We start from the raw sequence: 13,727 nt of genomic DNA, 5'->3' as shown, positions 1-13,727 counted from the left end.
AAAGGAAACCATCGACAAAATGAAAAAGACAACCTGTTATATGGGGAAAAAATTTGTAAACCATGTATCTGATAAGGGGTTAATATCCAAAATATATAAAGAACTCATACAACTCAATAGCAAAACCCTCCAAATAATCCAATTAAAATGGTCAAAGGACCTGAATAGACATTTCCTCAAAGATATTCAAACAGCCAACAGATGCATGAAAAGGCGCTCAATATTACTAATCATCAGGGAAATGCAAATCAAAACCACAATGAGATATCATCTCCCATTATGTTAGAATGGTTATAAAAAAACAAGAGATAGGTGCTGGTGAAGATATGCAGAAAAGAGAACCCTTGTTTACTGTTAGTGGGAATGAAAACTGGTGCAACCACTATGGAATACAGTACGGAGGACCCTCAAACAATTTAAATGAAAACAGTATGTCGAAGGGATATCTACACTCCTATGTTCGTAGCAGCATTATTTACAATAGTCAAGACATGAAAATAACCCAAGTGTCCACAGAATGGATAAAGATGATATGGTACATGTATACAATGAACTATTATTCAGCCATAATAAAGAAGGAAATTCTGCCATTTTTGACAACATGGATGGACCTTGAGGGCATTATGCTAAGTGAAATAAGTCAGATGTAGAAAGGCAAATACTATGTGATCTCACTTATATGTGGAATCTAAAAATAAAAACAGAAAAACTAACTCATAAAGATAGATCAGATTTGTGGTTACTAGACATGAGGGTTGGGGGAGGGGGAATTGAAGGTAGGTGGTCAAAAGGCACAAATGTCCAGTTGTACCAGGGATGTACTGTACAACAACAAGATGACTATACTTAATACTGCTGTATAGTATATTTGAAAATTAAGATCCTAACAGTTCTCACCACAAGAAAAAAACCAATTTTTCTTTTTTTTTGTACCTGTATTATATGATGTTAACTAAGTTTATTGTGGTAGTCATCTCACAATATATGTAAGTCGAATCATTATGCTGTACAGCTTACTTATACAGTGCAGTATATGTCAGTTACATCTCAATAAAATTGGGGGAAAGTGTTTTTTAGTTTTTTAAAGAAACACCACAAAGAAGAACCCATTCAACTACCTAAAGCTAATTTCTTTTAGGTAGTGAATGATGAGACTGAGAAGTTTCTCACGGTGGAGTAACTTAAGGCTCTTACTGAATGCCAATAACCGCTGCTCTTAGAAAGCAGCCTGCATGGGAATCTAGCTAATCTCTTAATAATTAAGAAGAGGGGAGTGAACAGGGAAGGGGACAAAACCAACTACCTAGAGCCCTGCCTCAACTGTAGGAAGACTAAAGATTTTAGGCCCAAGCCCTAGCCAATTTGGCTCAGTGGTTAGAGCATTGGCCCTCGGACTCAAGGGTCTCAGATTCGATTCTGGTCAAGGGTTGCAGGCTCCATCCCCTGCCCCAGCTGGGGCCCTGTGGAAAGCAACCAATCAATGTGTCTCACAACCATGTTTCTCTCCCTCCCTCCCCCAATCTCTTCCACACACTCTGAAAAGCAATGAAAAAAATATCTCTGGTGAGGATTTAAAAAAAAAGATTTTAGGCCCAAGTCATGCACATTAATATCTCCGTTTCAAGTTTCACAACACAGAAAATGAAGACGTAAGACTTCTTGCCATGCAAGTATCCCCTAAGGGGATGATTTGGATTTAAAAGCTGTTAGAGCCTGGCCAGGGTGGCTCAGCAGTTGAGCACTGACCTATGATCCAGGAGATCATGGTTTGATTCCCAGTCAGGGCTCAATCCCCAGTAGGGGGCACGAAGGAGACGGCCAATCACTGACTCTATCATTGATGTTTCTATCTCTGTCTCTCCTCCTTTCCCTTCCTCTCTCTGAAATCAATAAAGCCATATATATATATATATATATATATATATATATATATATGTATATATATATATTTTTTTAAAAAGGCTGTTAGAGATCCCTTGAGAAAATGCAAACCTGAATTAAGTTTGAAGGTGAAGGGAGCAAAATGAAAGTTTAAAAAAATCCAAAAATAGGCAGGTCTTAAATGTAACCAATGGGTCAAAGAAGAAATCACAAGAAAAATTAGAAAATACTTAACACAAATGAAAATGAAAACACAACATACCAAAATTTATGGGTTGCAGCAAAAGCAGTGCAAGGAGGGAAATTATAACTGCAAACACTTACATTAAAAAAGAAAGATCTCGCCTGGCCAGGCATGGCTCAGTGGCTGAGCATCAACCTATGATCCAGGAGATTGAGGTTAGATTCCTGGTCAGGGCACATGCCCAGGTTGCGGGCTTGATCCCCAGTGTGGGGCGTGGAGGCAGCTGATCAATGACTCTCTCATCATTGATGTTTCTATCTCTCTCTCTCTGAAATCAATAAAAATATATTTTTTTAAAAAGAGAGAGATCTCATCCTAGCTGGTTTGGCTCAGTGGTTAGAGCGTCAGCTCCAGGAATGAAGCGTCGGGGTTGATTCTGGCCAGGGGTGTGTACCTTGGTTGCAGGCTCCATCCCCAACTCCGGTTGGTACACATTCGTGAGGCAACCAATCAATGTGTCTCTCTCACATTGATGTTTCTCTATCTTTCTCTCTCTCCCTCCCACTCTCTCTGAAAAGCAATGGAAAAAATATCCTCCAGTGAGGATAAAAAAAAAAAAAAAATCTCAAATAAAAAACCTAATTTTACAAGTTTTGAAACAGAAAACTAAATCCAAAGCTACCAGAAAGAAAATAAAGATTAGAGCATAAATAAATGACACCAGGAAAACAGAGAAAATAAGCAAAAACAATCTGGTTCACTGAAAAGATTAACAAAATTAACAAACCTTTAGCTAGATTGACTAAGTAAAAAAAAAATTACTAAATTTATTAAATCGGATTTGAAATTACTAATTTCATTCAAGAAATGAAAATAACCTAGAAGAAATTTCTAGAAACAGAAAACCCAAGACTGAGTAACAGAGAAATAGAAAATCGGAATAAACCCACAACAAACAAGGAGATTGAATCAGTAGTCAAAAACTTCCCAAACAAAAACTCTGGACCTGATTTTTTTTTTTATTGGTTTGAGAGGGGAGGAGGAGGAGTGAGGGAAGGAAGGAAGGAGGGAGGGGGGAAGGGAGGAGGGAGAGACAGACAGACATCAAGTGGTTGCCTCCGGCAAGCGCCCCAACCAGGATGGAACCCTGATCGGGAATCAAACCCACCACCCTCCTGGTGTATGGGACCACGCTCCAACCAACTGGGCCACACCAGCCAGGGCCGGACCTGATTTTTAAAGAATTAACATCAATCCTCAAACTCTTCTTTAAAAAAAAAAACTGGAGGGAAACACTGAAACTCATTCTGAAGCGAACATTGCCCTTACACTAAAACCAAACACCTTACAAGAAAACTGCTAACATCTCTTAGGAATATTGATACAAAAGATACTGAACAAAATACTAGCAGACCCCACAGCCCCCTTTTAGGCTTTATTTCTTTAAACTCCCACACCCTGGGTTTTGGGACCCTGGCGATGAGGGCAACCACTTACACAGAAAACCCCGGGCCTTCCCGCTCCAATGCTAGCCCGCTCCAATCCCCAGGATGGCCCCTTGCCCCCACTGGCCCCAGTCGGTTCCCGGGGACCGAGGGGTGAGGGGCTAGTACCTGAGCATGTGGCGGCCACTAAATGAACCAGTGGCAGCCACACTTGGCTGGCGCCTGGGGTGGAAGCCAAACCCCGGTGGTCCAAAATCGGGCCTATACGACCAAGCCCACCCAGCTCCAACGGCTCACTTCACCTTACTCCCCTCATGACCGCTTGGCCTGCGGCTCGGAGCGGGACCCACTTTGGCCTCGATGAAGGCGCCTTACCCGGTGCTCGAGGCACATGTGGCCCTGATGGAGTGGATGCGCAGGCGATTGGCCAGGTCCCGTAGCACCTGCACAGTATCCGCATCAGGTTTGTCTTCTTCGGCCATGGCAACGCTCACCTCAGCATCCGCCATGGCTGCTACTCCTTCAGAGCCTGAGGAGAAAATGGCGTTGAGGGGGCTCTTCCGGCTTTTATAGGGCCCCTGCGTTGGCTCCCTCCGCGCAGCTCCTTCCGCACATGGCTCCCTCCGCGCACCCAATTAAATGGATTTTGAACATTTCTCATTTGCATATATGACAATTTTCAAAATCATCTAATTTCTTTATATCTTCCCTCGTGTTATTAGTTCAAAGAGGATTGCCTTTGTTCGTGAGTTCAGGGTCTACTTTTGGGATTGTACGTGAGTCCAGGATCTACTTTTGGGTTATTAAAAAGTTCTGGAACTAGATACTGTGGTGGTTGACAAGATGGCGAAAATAGTAAAGTGGTCTTCGTTTCGCACACTTTAAAATAGTTTCATTGGGGAAGTTTGTTTTGCACATTTTCTCCCACTTTTAAGAGAGCTACACTGTAATTTTACAATTTTCGGGTACCCCCTTATAGCAGCCCAGTTCCTAGGTCAGCTTCTCAGCACATGAGGCGGGCTGAGAGCTCTGAAACAGCACGGCGTCTCTGCCCTGACCATTTTTGACAGAATCTTCCGTCTGGCAAGACCTGTGTGAGTGTTTAGCTGGCATTACCCCAGCGCTGGCCAGCAGCTTTCCAAGGAAGCCTGACTTGAGGGGGTTCCCGTTGATTTTATGTATGAAGGTCCCCATATGTATACGAAGGTCACACTGTGTCTCGGAGAGCTCGTCTCTCTCTGATTTTGAGACGGTCTACCAAGAACCAGCCTTGCTCCCAGCGACACCATCTCCACATTATACCTAAGTTTAACCACTGGGAAGCATCTTGAAAACTGCCGACCTCCGGAGAGCCCCAAATGTCCCTGAATGTGGCTAGACGGCTAGACGTTCACGTTCTTGCTTGGTTAAAGGGTAGTGCATTGAAATTTTTCATCGATACTCCTGACGGCGCAAGAAAAACTCTGCCCCTATGCGCTCCTACTCGCAGAATACGTGAGTGCTCATTTCCTCACGCCATCCACACTGGATATTGTTAGCCTTTTTAATGTGTGGCGTTCTGATGGGTGAGAAAATTATATTTAATAATTGCTTTCATTTACATTTGCCCAAATTCCTTGCAGTGGCACATTTATCATATGTTTATTGCCATTTGAAGTCCGTCCTTTCTGAATTGTCTATTGCACCCTTTACTGTTTTTATATTGGATTATTTCTCTTTAGCTTCCTAATTTGTAGGATTTCTTTGTGTTGATTAGCCTCTTGTCTATTAGAGATATAGCAAATCTCTTCATCTCAATCTGTTGCTTTTTACACTTGATCTTAGCCAACAGGCCGAGAAGCGATCATTCTGTTGCCTTTTTAAAAAAAATGTTAGCAGAGATACTTTAAGAATCAAGTGTTTGAACCAAAACCTAACTATAAGCTTTTGCTCCATAAGAATGTTTTAAAACACCTTTATGCAGTAAAATATGTAAATCTTTTGCTTCATGGCATTTTGGGTTGAGTGGTTTAAAAAGATCTCCAAAGATTATAATAATATTCCTATTATGTCCTCCTAATACTTTTACAGTTTCATTTTTATGTCTAGTTCTTTATCCTGTCTCAAATTTATTATTGCATATGTTAGGAAACACTCTAACTTAATTTCAAAAAGCCAGTTGTCTCAAGACCATATTTACTATTCTTTTTCAAAAACTTCTTAGCCCTTTTTGCATGTTTTCTTCCAAATAAATTTTGAAATCAACTTTTTTTTTTTTTTAATCCTCACCCAAGGATATTTTTTCATTGCTTTTCAGAGAGAGTGGAAGGGAGAGAGAGAGAGAAACATCAATGTGTCTCCAATTGGTTGCCTCTTGCACTCCCCAATTGCCTCCTGCACACACCCCAACCGGCTGGGGATCAAGCTTGCAACCAAGCTTTGTGCACTTGACTGGAATGGAACCTGACACCCTTTAGTCTGCAGGCCGAGGCTCTAACTACTGAGCCAAACAGACTAGAGCTGAGATGAGCTATTTTTAAGATTCATAAGACATTCCCTTTTTTTTTTTTATTGTTCAAAATATTACAGATGTCCCCTTTTCTCCCCATTGACCCCTTCCACCATGCACCCACCCCCTTTCCCAGTCCCTCAACATACCATTGTCTGTGTCCTTGGATTACGCATACATGCATATAAATTCTTTGGTTAATCTCTCCCCTCTTCCACCTTCCCTCTGAGATTTGTCAGTCTGATCCATGCTTCCATGTCACTGAATCTATTTTGTTCATCAGTTTAGTAAGTTCTTTAGATTCCACATATAAGTGACATCATGTGATGTTTGTCTTTCTCTGCCTGGCTTATTTCGCTTAGCATAATATTTTCCAGGTCCCTCCATACTGTCCCAAAGGGTACGAGATCCTTCTTCTTTACAGCTGCGTAGTATTCCATGATGTAAATGTCCCACAGTCTTTTTATCTGCTCATCTACTGATTGGCACTTGGACTGTTTCCAGATCTTAGCTATTGTAAATTGCACTGCTATGAACGTAGGGGTGCATATATTCTTTCTGATTAGTGTTTCAGGATTCTAAGGATATATTCCTGGAAGTGGAATCAATGGGTCAAAAGGCAGTTCCATTTTAAATTTTTTGAGGAACCTCCATACTGTTTTCCATAGTGGCTGCACCAGTCTGCGTTCCCACCACCAGTGTACTAGGGTGCTCTTTTCTCCACACCCTGGCCAGCACTTGTAGTTTGTTGATTTGTTGATGGTAGCCATTCTAACAGGTGTGAAGTGATATCTCATTGTGGTTTTAATTTGCACCTCTCTGATGATTAGCGACGTTGAGCATTTTCTCATATGTCTCTTGGACATCTGTATGTTCTCTTTTTGAGAACTGTCTGTTCAACTCCTTTGCCCATTTTTTAATTGGATTATTTGTCTTCCTCTTGTTGAGTTGTATGAGTTCTTTGTACACTTTGGAAATTAGCCCCTTATCGGATGCATTGTTGGCAAATATCTTCTCCCATACCGTGGGTTTCCTTTGTATTTTGAGGCTTATTTCTTTTCTTTTTTAAAAAATATATCTTTATTGATTTCAGAGAGAGGAAAGGAGAGGGAGAGAGAGAGATAGAAACATCAATGATGAGAGAGTCATTGATCGAGCCCACAACCCGGGCATGTGCCCTGACCGGGAATCGAACCCCGATCACCTGGATCCTAGGTCGACGCTCAACCGCTGAGCCACGCCCAGCCGGGCTTGAGGCTTATTTCTTTTGCTGTGCAGAAGCTTTTTAGTTTGACATAGTCCCATTTGTTTATTTTCTCCTTTCTTTCTCTTGCCTTAGGAGATGTATCAGTGAAAATTCCACTACACGAGAGGTCTGTGATTTTACTGCCTATGGTTTCTTCCAGGATTTTTATGCTTTCTGGACTTACATTTAAGTCTTTTATCCATTTTGAATTTATTCTTGTGTATGGAGTAAGTTGGTGATCTAGTTTCATTTTTTTGCATGTATCTGTCCAATTTTCCAAGCACCATTTATTGAAGAAACTGTCTTTACTTCATTGTATGCTCTTGCCTCCTTTGTCAAATATTAACTGACCATAATGGCGTGGGCCTATTTCTAGGGTCTCTGTTCTGTTCCATTGATCTATATGCCTGTTGTTGTACCATTACCTGGCTGTTTTGATTACAATGGCTTTGTAATACAGTTTGATATCCAGTAAAGTGATCCCTCCAACTCTGTTCTTCTTTCTCAAGATGGCTGCAGCTATTCAGAGTCTTTTTTGGTTCCATATAAATTTTGGGAATATTTGTTCTAGCTCTGTGAAATATGCTCTTGGTTTTTTAATAAGAATTGCATTGAATCTATAGATTACTTTGGGTATTATGGACATTTTAATGATGTTAATTCTTCCAATCCGTGAACATGATATATCCTTCCATTTCTTTGTATCTTCCTCTATTTCTTTTTCCAGTGTCCTATAGTTTTCCAAGTACAGGTCTTTTACATCCTTGGTTAAGTTTATTCCTAGGTATCTTATTTTTTTAGTTGTAGCGGTAAATGGTATTGTTTTTTTAGTTTCTCTTTCTGAGTTCATTTTTGGTGTATAAAAATGACGTCGATTTTCAGATCTTGATTTTGTATCCAGCTACCTTGCCGAATTCATTTATCACATCTAGTAGTTCTTCGGTGGATTCTTTAGGGTTTTCTACGTACAAGATCATGCCATCTGCAAATAAAGACAGTTTTACTTCCTCTTTCCAATTTGGATACCTTTGATGTTTTCTTCCTGTCTGATGGCTGTGGCAAGGACTTCCAGTACTATGTTGAATAAGAGTGATGAAAGTGGGCATCCCTGTCTTGTTCCTGTTTTTAAAGGAAATGGTTTTAGTTTTTGCCCATTGAGTATGATGTTGGCTGTAGGTTTGTCATATATGGCCTTTATTATGTTGAGATGTGTTCCCTGTATTCCCACTTTGCTGAGGGTTTTTATCAAAAATGGGTGCTGGATTTTGTCGAATTCTTTTTCTGCATCTGTTGATACGATCATATGATTTTTGTCTTTCATTTTGTTGTATCATATTTATTGATTTGGGAATATTATACCAGCTTTGCATCCCCGGAATAAATCCCAATTGGTCGTGGTGTATGATCTTTTTAATGTATTGCTGGATCCAGTTTGCTAGTATTTTGTTGAGGATTTTAGCATCTATGTTCATCAGGGATATTGGCCTGTGATTTTCTTTCTTTGTAGTGTCTTTATCTGGGATTAAGATGATGCTGGCCTCATAAAAAGAGCTTGGGGATTTTCCCTCCTCTTGAATTTTCTGGAATAGTTTGAGGAGAATAGGTGTTAATTCTTCTTTGAAAGTTTCATAAAACACTCCTGTAAGTCCATCTGGTCCCAGGCTTTTGTTTGCTGGAAGATTTTTGATTACTGCTTTAATTTCATTAGTTCTTATCAGCCTATTCAGGTTTTCTGCCTCTTCTTGATTCAGCTTTAGAAGATTGTATGCTTCTAGGAATTTGTCCATTTTCCCATGTTGTCTAGTTTGTTAGCATATAGTTGCTTGTAATATTTTCTTATGATCCTTTATGTTTCTGTTGGGTTAGTTGTTATATTACCTCTTTCATTTCTGATTTTATTTATTTGGGTCCTCTCTCTTTGTTTCTTGGTGAGTCTCGCTAAAGGTTCATCCATCTTATTTATCTTTTCAAAGAATAAGCTCTTGGTTTCATTGATATTTTGTATTGTTTTTTATTCTCTTTGTCATTAATTTCTGCTCTGATCTTTATTATTTCCTTCCTTCTACTTCCTCAGGACTTTTCTTGCTGCTCTCATTCTAGTTCTTTTAGTTGTTGTGCTAGATGACTTAGTAAAGCTCGCTCTTGTTTCTTGAGGTATGCCTGTACTGCTATGAACTTTCCTCTCAGGACTGCTTTCGCTGTGTCCCATAGATTTTGGGTTGTTGTCTGTTTATTTTCATTTTTTTCTAGGAAGTGTTTGATTTCTTCCTTGATCTCATTGGTAACCCATTCATTGTTTAATAATATGCTATTTAGCATCCATGTGTTTGAATTTTTTTGAGTTTTTTTATAGTGGTCAATTTCTAGTTTCATGGCATTGTGATCCTAGAAGATGCTTGACATGATTTCAGTCTTTTTGAATTTGCAGACTTGCTTTGTGTCCTAACATGTGGTCTACTTTTGAGAATGTTTCATGTGCACTTGAGAAGAATGTGTATTCTGCTGCTTTGGGATGAAATGTTCTGGAAATGTCAATGAAATCCATTAGATCTAGTGTGTCATTTAAGGTCTCTGTTTCCCTGTTGATCTTTTGTCTTGATGATCTGTACAATGATGACAGTATGGAGTTAAAGTCCCCCAATATGATTGTGTGCTGTTGATTTCCATCTTAAAGTCCACCAAGAAATTTTTAATATATTTAGGTGCTCCTATATTGGGTGCATATATATTAATAAGGGTTATTTCCTCCTGTTGTGTTGATCCCTTTAGTATTATGTAGTGACTTTCTTTGTCTCTTGTTATGGTCTTTTTTTTTTAAACTCTATTTTGTCAGAAATAATTATTGCTACTCCAGCTTTTTTTTTTCATTTCCATTTGCATGGAATATTTTTTCTCATCCCTTCACTTTCAGCCTGTGTGAATCTTTTGCTCTCAGATGGGTCTCTTGTAGACAACATATCTTTGGGTCCTGTTTTCTTATCCATTCAGCTACCCTATGTCTTTTGATTGGAGCGTTTTTTCTGTTTACATTTAAGGTTACTATTGATATATACTTATTTAATGCCATTTCCCCCCTTTATGCTGATGTACCTTTCTCTCAGTATTTCTTCTTCCTCTTAAAGCAGTCCTTTTAGCATTTCTTGCAATGCTGGTTTGGTGGTATGGAGCTCTTTTAGCCCTCTTTTGTCTGGGAAGCTCATTATTTCATTTTCAATTTTAAATGATAACTTTGCTGGAAAAGCAGCCTTGGTTGCAGGTTCTTGCTTTTCATTACTTTGAGAACTTCATGCCACTCGCTTCTTGCTTGAAGTGTTTCTGATGAGAATTCTGCTGTCAGCCTTATGGGGGTTCCATTGTAGGTCACTGCTTGTCTCTCTCTTGCAGCCCTTAATATTCTCTCTTAGTCCTTAACATTTACCATTTTAATTATGATGTGTCTTGGACTGGGTCTCTTTGGGTTCCTCTTGTTTGCGACCCTCTATGCTTCCCGAACTTGTGTGGCTGTTTTTCTCATCAGCCTAGGAAAGTTTTCTGTCATTATTTCCTCCACCAATTCTCTATCTCTTGCTCACTTTCCTCCCCCTCTGGCACTCCTATTATGCGAATGTTGTTTTGCTTCATGTTGTCTCACAGCTCCCTTAGACTGTCCTCATGCTTTTTAAGTGTTTTTTTTGTTGTTGTTGCTCTGAATGAGTGTTTTTTTCTACCTTATCTTCTAAGTCACTTATTCTATCCTCTGCTTCATTGAGCCTGCTTCCAATTCCTTCCAGAATATTCTTGATATCAGATATAGTATTCTTCATTTCTGCCAGGTTCTTATCTATGATATCTAGCTCTTTTATCATGTTTTCACTAAGTTCCTGAACCTTTCCATTAACTGTATTGTTGTTCTTAATTTCCTTGAGCATCTTTAAAACCATTACCCTGAACTCTTTTTCTGATAACTTGCTTAACGCCATCTCATCAAAGTCTTTTTCTGGCGAGTTTTTTCTTTTTTAGTTTGGGGGTTGTTTGTTTGTCTCCCCATTTTAGTGGCTCTTAGTGTTTGTATCTGTATATTAGATATATTTGCTGTTTCCCAGTCTTGTGGGGGGAGATTTTGTAGTGTATGTACAGTGGATCCCACAGGTGTGTTTTCCTTATACTTCTGAGCTATTTGCTCTAGGCATGTCCCTTTTGTGGGTGTCCCTTTTGTCTGTTCTTTGGGCTCTCCTGTTGTGACTGAGTCTAGATTGTTGTTGACCTGTTCTTTGGAGGACTCTTCTCTCAGGTTGGCTAGCTGTGTGGCTCAGCCCCAACCACGTCATGTGAACTGTTGTACACATGCTGGCAAGACAAATCAAAACACAACCAAACTGCCAGGAAACAAGCAGTATCTTATAAAATATCCTGACAATCACCATGAAAACATCCCAAGAGAAAGTAGAATTGGGAGAGTGAAGTGATAACACAAATACTAAAGCAAAACAAACAAACAAAAAACCCTCTAAAAAAAAAAAAAAGTAGAGGAAAGAGGGAAAAGGATATTATTGCTAATAGTAAAGAAAAATTTAAAAATAATAATAAAATAAAGTAAAAAATAGAGAAGCTACTGGGAGACAAAAGGGGCAGAGAAAAGATTTGGAAAAAAGTGTGAGCAAAAAATTAAGGGTAAATTGTAGGAATAGGAAAATAGTTGAAAAATTAAAAAAATAAAATAAAGAGACAAACAGAAACAAAGAAGCAAACAAAAAGACAGGAAGACAGAATAAAAGGAGAGGGGAAAAAAGAAAGAGAAAAAATAGGTTATGCCAATGGAACAAGAAGAGAGAGAGAGATAAAGCAAGGGTAGGGAGGGAGTCCAATAAGAGATATGGGGGAAACAATAGAGAAAAGCAATAACTTTTTGTTATAATGATAATATCCCAGCAATTAAGCAGAGAATATCAAGAAAATCTTGATAATAGGACAAAAAAACCAACAACAAAGCAAAACAAAGCAAATAAAAAACGCAAAGCAAAACAAATTTTAAAAATTTAATTTAAAAATTTAAAAATTTAAAAATTTAAAAAGAAAATTTTTTCTTTTCTCTCTTTAAAAAAAAAAAAAAAGAAATCAGTCAGGTGAGTTTCATCTGGGCTGCTTATATTATCTGAGGCTCACTGTTTTGTATGTTGATTTCGGTTCTCCTGGGAGGTACTTGTGTCAGCCAATGTCAGGAGCTGTCTAGGTTTGGCTCTGGTGTCCTTAGGTAGTTGGCTGGTCTGAGGCTCTCTGTCGACCACCTCCACTTGTCAGCTATTTTGCTTCCCCCTTGTAGTTGCCTGGTTTTACTCCAGAGTCTTCTGAAGAGTCTTTAGGGTGCAGGATGACTAGTGTAGCTCAGGATATTGCTCCCCTTACTTAGAGGTTTTGCTGTCAGGCACTCACTGTGAGGGAGTTAGTCTCTGCTCCACAGCCAGCTCCTCAGTCTCCACCCTGTCCTCTGATTCTAGTTCCCCATGCTCTGGCCTGCTGCAGTTTCAGATTGATTTCAGCCTGTTGCCTTTTCTGTATGGGCAGCTTCAGCAGCCTGGGCTCAGTGGGTTCTATTAAAAAGAAATTCTGGTGAGCACTTTGCCTGCCCAGCCCCTAACAGGGGTTTTAAGCTTTTCCTCCAGTTCCCAAACAATAGTCTCTGAGAGTCTTATTCTTGTAATGTCCTCCTGTGAGCTGTTCTCCTTTCCCCCTCAGGACTGTGCCTTGCCGGGGATATCTGGGGTTTATGTGAGCTGAACCAGCCCCTTTCCTGTTGGGGGTGGTGCTCCTAGCTTGCAGGAGAGGTAGTTGTGCTCTGCCCCTCCTTTCCTGGATCTGTTTGGCTAAACTCACAGGGCTCGTATTTCAAACTCTCCACTATGCAGAAACAAATCCCAGCTTTCGCTGGTCTGTCTCCCCAGTGCAAGCCAGGAAGGTGGACGACCATTCTGCTATCAAAAATTCAAAAATGCACAAAGCAGCACACAGGCAGATAACTGATCCTTCAAGGTCCCGTTGCCCCCACTCCTTGGTACCAAGCAGGAGGGGTCATGAAGTCAGCCGCACACAGGTCCCCTGCATAGTTGATTTCAGTAAAGCTGGGGCAGCTCCTTGTGTACTATCCTGGCTCCCCTCAGGGCAGGTCAAAAATCCCTGATTCACTGCACCGGCAGCTCCGGCAGCTCCGGAGTCTGGAGACTCAGTCCGCCCCACTGGTGGCTCCAGTCTCTCTCTGGTGCCTGGAGTCCCAACCCCCTCCCCCCCAGCTCCAGTCCCTCTCTGGCAGAGGGCTTTTTTCCCCTCCCCCATGCCACACAGTTCAAATACTTTCTGGGGTTCAACACATTGCCTTACAGGAAAGTAGAAGGTCCCTGTAGGTGGATGCCCAGTGCAGCCTTCTGGCCCCTTTATATTGGGAAGCCACACACTGTGGGACAGCCTTTCTTATGGTCAGAGCCTGGTGTGAAAGACTCCAGTCCCAGCCAC

This window comes from Miniopterus schreibersii (genome assembly GCF_964146895.1).
Source record: "Miniopterus schreibersii genome assembly, chromosome: X".
NCBI lineage: Eukaryota > Metazoa > Chordata > Mammalia > Chiroptera > Miniopteridae > Miniopterus > Miniopterus schreibersii.
The sequence above is the reverse complement of the archived record's forward strand: the minus strand, read 5'-3'. Positions refer to the sequence as shown.